The following is a 6,000-nucleotide window of genomic DNA, read 5'->3' on the forward strand; positions in this document are numbered from 1 at the left end:
TGAGGACTTAGAAGTTCAGTGGTTAAATAATTTTTCTAAAGTTGCACTTCAAGGGTAACAAGGGCAGTTTTGAGTTCTTAGATTTATTTTGTAAGGTCTGCTCTTTTGTTATATAATAATGTTTTCTTCTCCCAGGCTGCTCTTCTAAAGTTGTCTGTCATATCCATTCTTCACGCAAATGCCAACATTGTGCATGCAGTTATGTTTCTTCCACTTGGATGTTGCCTTCCCTTTTTGCTCATAAAGTTCTACTTTATAAAATTCCAGTCATTCCACCTCTACCAATCATTACTTTCCCTGAACCATTAATGAACTTTGGAGCTACACAAAACTGATTAGCACCTAAGTACTTTTTTATTAAACCATGTGATAGTTTTATATCTCTAAATAGGTTAGGTTGTAAACTCAACCTCTAAGCCCCTGGGACACATATATGCAAAATGCAGAGTATATATTGGCAGCACTGTAAACAACTGCTTATTTAATTGTCTCAGTGATTCATTTAGTTATTCATGCAATCATTTCATGCATCATGGTGATTATTTCAAATTCATATTATTTGTATGTTAAAGATTATACAGAATTTCTCATTCTGGTTATAAGAAGAAAATGGGACCAAAGTTACTCTCTCACATTACACTAGAAAAACAGAAAAAAACATACATAAAGCAATAGGTTATTTTTGTTTGTTTGTTTGTTTTACATATTGGACAATAAGCAGTATAGAACTATTACCTCTGAGAACAAAGACACAAGGACAATCACGTGCTTGCCTCTATCTTACCGCCTGGAGGCAGTGTCCAGACCAAAATAAAAGGAAGGGAAACCCAGAGTCAGGCACTCTTGCTAAATTAAGGAGATAGAGATTGAATTTCAGGGAGATCAGTGTGCCTAGAATTTGTGGGGCAGAATCTCAGAGGGAAGGAAACCGCAAAGAGAAGGATCTCCAGATGTCCTTAGAGGCTTCTCCTTGAGTATTTTTTGATGATCAATTTATATGTGAATGCTATAGTAAGCAGTAAGCAAACAGTTCCTTAAGTTCTCAAAGGGATGGGAACAGTTATGTTTGCAACAGCAAGAGTAGAAAGACTTACTCACATATAGAGCATTGGGTAGAGCTGAAAAACGGTATTATTGCCTTAGTAGTGGGGTTAAATTAGCCATATACTAAAAGCTGCTCTAAACCTGTCCTAGCTAATTTTAAAAGCAAGTCTAGAAAGAATCAAATTGATTCCAATACTTAACTACGTCTCAGATAAAATGCAATAATTTTCAAAGAAAAGAACAACAACTACAACAGCAACAAAAAGAGGACCCAACAAAGAAGAATTCACAGTTCTCAGCAAGAACAAAAGGTATCAGCCTTGCAAGGAAACAAGAATGGATGAATGGATGAACCACAACCTGAAGGAAAATCAACCAACAGAAAAGACACAAAAATTGCAGAGTTGATGTTGTTAGTAGACAAAGATATTAAAAGTTTATACTTAATATAATGTAGAAAAAATAATGTGAAAATTAGGAGAGAAATGGAAATATCAAATAAATCCAAATGGAACGTACAGAGACAAAAGCATAATACTTGAAATACTACTACTGTGTGTTTTTTGGTATGTGCTTGAAGCTTTTCCTCCCACATATGGATATATAATTGTTTTTTTGAAAAAATGCTAGAAAGACTTTTTTTTCTTTGAACTACTTTTGCACCTGTGTTGAAAATCGATTAATCATATATGTGTGTTTCTATTTCTGGACTCCTTTCTTGTTCCATTGGTGTGTGTATCTATCCTTTCTTCAACGCCACACTCTCTTGATTAGTGCAGCTTTATTTTAAGATTTGAAATCAGCGAGTTTGAGTCCTTAACTTTGAACGGTGTTTCAATTTTTATAACATTGCATTGTCTTAATGCACAAATGCAAAAAAAGATATATTGTCAGACATAATTTTGGAAAGAAAACGCGATATTTCTCAGCATCCTGATACTCAGAAAAGTCTAAGATTTAAAGAAAAACTTAATTCTGTTAAACAACATAATAAAATAGTCTTGATTGGAGTGAGAATCTTTCAAATATATATCTCCTGTTCAATTTTTTTCCATACTTTTCTCTCAAGTGAAAAGAAGTTTCTTTTCAAATTCTGTTTATCTTTGAGGTTCATGAATATTATCTCTTCACTTTTAATTATTACTATGTATTTCAAGATGATTTTGCACCTTAGTTTTTGCTGTTATTTTCATTACTGAATATTTCATTTAAAAAATGTTGAGTTTTATTCTAATTGTTCTCATTAAGGTATCATTCATGTATCTACTAATTCTTACATACTCTAAGTGCTAAGAAATGAGAAAAGATCACTTGAGGAAACAAAGATGATTGTAAGAAGACAAATGGTCAAATTTCTTATATTAAATTAAAATAAGAAAATGAAAGCTAAATTATGGCACAAAGTTAAATTTATGTAAGGGGAAGCATTAAATGACTATGATTGTCATTGTAAGACAAAGAAAGAAATGTGAAATCAATGCATTTGTTTTATTCACTTTTTTATTTATTTTCACTCAAGGCTTGAGCTCACATTTTATTTATATATATATGAAGACCTGTTCTTTGCAGCAAATATATTAAAACAAAATCTATTTTCAGTCACATTTATATTTGGTCAATTGCATTATCTATAGCAATAATGCTATGTTATGTTTAAAATAATCATTTCTAATTATTCATGAATACAAAAAATGCTGTTCCCAGCACCATGCTTTAAAATAGGAAGCCCTTACAACAACGAAGGTGTCTTCATATTGGCTTTCTGAAAAAGAAATTCTCATCTATTTATCTTAGAAATTAAATTTGTAAGCAGGAAGTATAGCCAAAGGAAAAATTTTCTTCTCAATTGTTGTTTGTTTGCTTTTTGTCATTTTACGCAACCTCCAAGTTTCTGACCTAAACTTTCAACCATCAACTTAGAGTACTTGCTCATCTTTGAAAAGGAAAAGTGGAGTGATCAGGACAACATTTTTCTTCCTTCATATTGAATATGAAGGATGTAAGATAATAAAATGTTAGAATATGCTTTTCTTCTATGTTGTTCCCACAGCTAAATGTGAGACTATCAGTTTTCCGAGAGTGTATCTATATGGTAAATGTTCAGTGACCTTCAAATTTCTTTAGCCATTTTATTTCTCTCTTAAAATATTGTTTTATATTTACCCTTCTATTTAACTTCAGACTTTTTAGAAGGTTTCTTGTCTGATTTTACCTTTAGTCTTACACTTTTTATATTCCCATAAACTTACAAAATTGATAGAGCACTAGGAATGAACAAGGGACCTTTTGGAATGCAGTGTGATAATTAAAATATTTGAATAGACACCTCTAAAAGAAGATACATATGTGATTAATAAGCATAAAAAAGATGTCTAACATCAGTAGTCTTCTGGAAATTATAACGAAAAACTTCATTGAGATTCCACTATGCACACATTAGTATGAGTGAAAAAATACCAACTATTAGTAAGGAACAACTAAAAACAGTAAACACTACTTGGTGGGGGTGAACAGTGGTACAACCATTTATGAAAATTCATGAAAATTGCTTGATAGTTGCTTGTTAAATTCAATGCATACTTGCAATATGACCCAGGAATTTCACTGCTAGGTTTTTATCTAAGAGAAATAAAATATATGCATGTGAGGATGTGCACCTGAAAGTTCACTGCTGCTTTATTCAAAATAACCAAAAACTGAGAACTGTAGTATAACTGTAAAGTACAACGCTACTCGGAAAGAAAAAGAAGCAAACTACTGATATATGCAGCAAGATGGCTAAATTAGAAAAGTGTGTTGAACAAATGAACCCAGGCACAAAATAGTAATTAGTATATGACTTAGTGTATGATTCTATATATATGAATAGGATATTATATTAAATTATAGGACAGGCCAAACAAATTTATAATTTCAGAGAGAAGTAAGATGTTACCTGTGTCGATAATGGGTTGTATCGACAGCAAAGGGGCAGAGAAGACCCTTTGGTGGAAATAAAAATACTTAATTTACATGTTAATAACAAAGGTAAATACGTTCATCAAAGTTTACCAACCTCTACATCTAAATAGATGCATTTAATTTTATAAAATCTATACTATTAAAGTTGAATATTTTATGATAAGCTTGATAAATGATAAGTTTGATAAAGCCATAGCATTTACAAGGTTCTTGAATGATTACAATATCAAATCAGCCACAAAAATTAGTAAAAGATGCAAGGTAGGACACATTTATACTGAAACAATGGTAGTATAAATGTGTTTTTTGCAAATGTTTGTATATTTGATTCCTATCACATTTTTTAATACATCTTTATATCACATGAATGGTCAAATTACTTGGATTAAATTGATGCCATACATGTTGGTTTATAATATAATAAGCATTACAAGTACTTTCCAAAATATCTGTTAAAAATACACAATTTCTTTATTCTCAGTGATTATTCCCTTTATTCTTACATAGTATAAACGTAGCTAGCAGGTTTTTTAAAAAATGACTTTTACTAGAAGCAGATATATTTCATCTTCACTATCGGTTTAATTTTCCTTCATAAATGTGTTGCAAACATAAATGTGTGTCTCATAAACAGGACTGCCACTTAAGTGTCAAATATTGTCCCTGGGTATGCTTTCCAATCTGGTGACTTTCCAACAACACTCTATTTGGCATCTCAGCCATGTTTATCTGTGAAAAATAGGCATTTCTGGGAAATTTCTAAATTGTCTTTTTAGCTTAAGTGAACCAGAGGATATTTCGAGGATATCATATATATAAAGCTCTTCTTGTCAAACTAGAAAGTTCAGTGAAGGTCTGAAATTTCTTCTTTCCTATCCTTACGGAGCTGCTGTCCTCATTCTTGAAACTGCAGAGGAGTATATCAGCATGAAAGCTAATCCTGTGCCTTCAGTCACACTCACTGTAATCAGAGTTCCTCTTCCTCTCCAATACTGAGCGCATATGTGATAGGCATCATGGCTGAAACTACAGCAGTAGTGTCCACTGCTAAACGGACATGTTTGGCAAAGGGAGGACTCCCAAAAATATAGTACTTGTCGACTTTGCAGGAGACTGACTAATAAGAATGCTAAATAAAATATATGATGCCCAATTAAATGTGAATTTTAGATCAATGAATGAATTATTTTTAGTATAAATATGTCCCATGCAACATTTAGGACATACTTACTGTGATGCTTAATACTGAATGTCAACCTGATTAGATTGAAGGATGCAAGGTATTGATCCTGGGTGGGTCTGTGAGGATGTTGTCAAAAGAGATTAACTTTTGAGCTAGTGGGCTGGGAAAGGCAGACCAACCCTTAATTGGGGTGGGCCTAATCAGCTGCCAGCTTGGCCAGAATATAAAGCAAGCAGAAAAATGTAAAAAGCCCAGAATGTCTTAGCCTCCCAGCCTACATCTTTTTCCCGTGCTGGATATTTTCTGCCCTCGAACATCGGACTTCAAGTTCTTCAGCTTTGGGACTCAGACTGACTTCCTTGTTCCTCAGCTTGCAGATAGACTATTGTGGAACCTTGTGATCATGTGAGTTAATACTACTTAATAAACTCCTAGGAGTTTTATTATTATTATTATTTTATTATTATTAAGTTAATACTACTTAATAAAACTCCTAGGAGTTTTATTAAGTTTAATAAAGCTTATTAAGTTTAATAAACTAATAAGAGATATATATCTCTCCTATAGGATATATATATATTATATACATATACCATATATATATAATATATATTAATTCTGGTCCTCTAGAGAACCCTGACTAATACACTTACACTAAAGAAAATTGTTTGTTGCTTAATGGGGCAAATTTATACTTAAAAAGTTATTGCTATTTATCTAAAATTCAAACTCATTTGCATATCTTTCATTCTTATTTGCTAAATCTGGTAAACCTAGACTGGCAGGATAAAAGAAAATCCAGTAAGATGTGT

The sequence above is a fragment of the Pongo abelii genome, chromosome 5 (genome assembly GCF_028885655.2).
Source record: "Pongo abelii isolate AG06213 chromosome 5, NHGRI_mPonAbe1-v2.0_pri, whole genome shotgun sequence".
NCBI classification, from domain to species: domain Eukaryota; kingdom Metazoa; phylum Chordata; class Mammalia; order Primates; family Hominidae; genus Pongo; species Pongo abelii.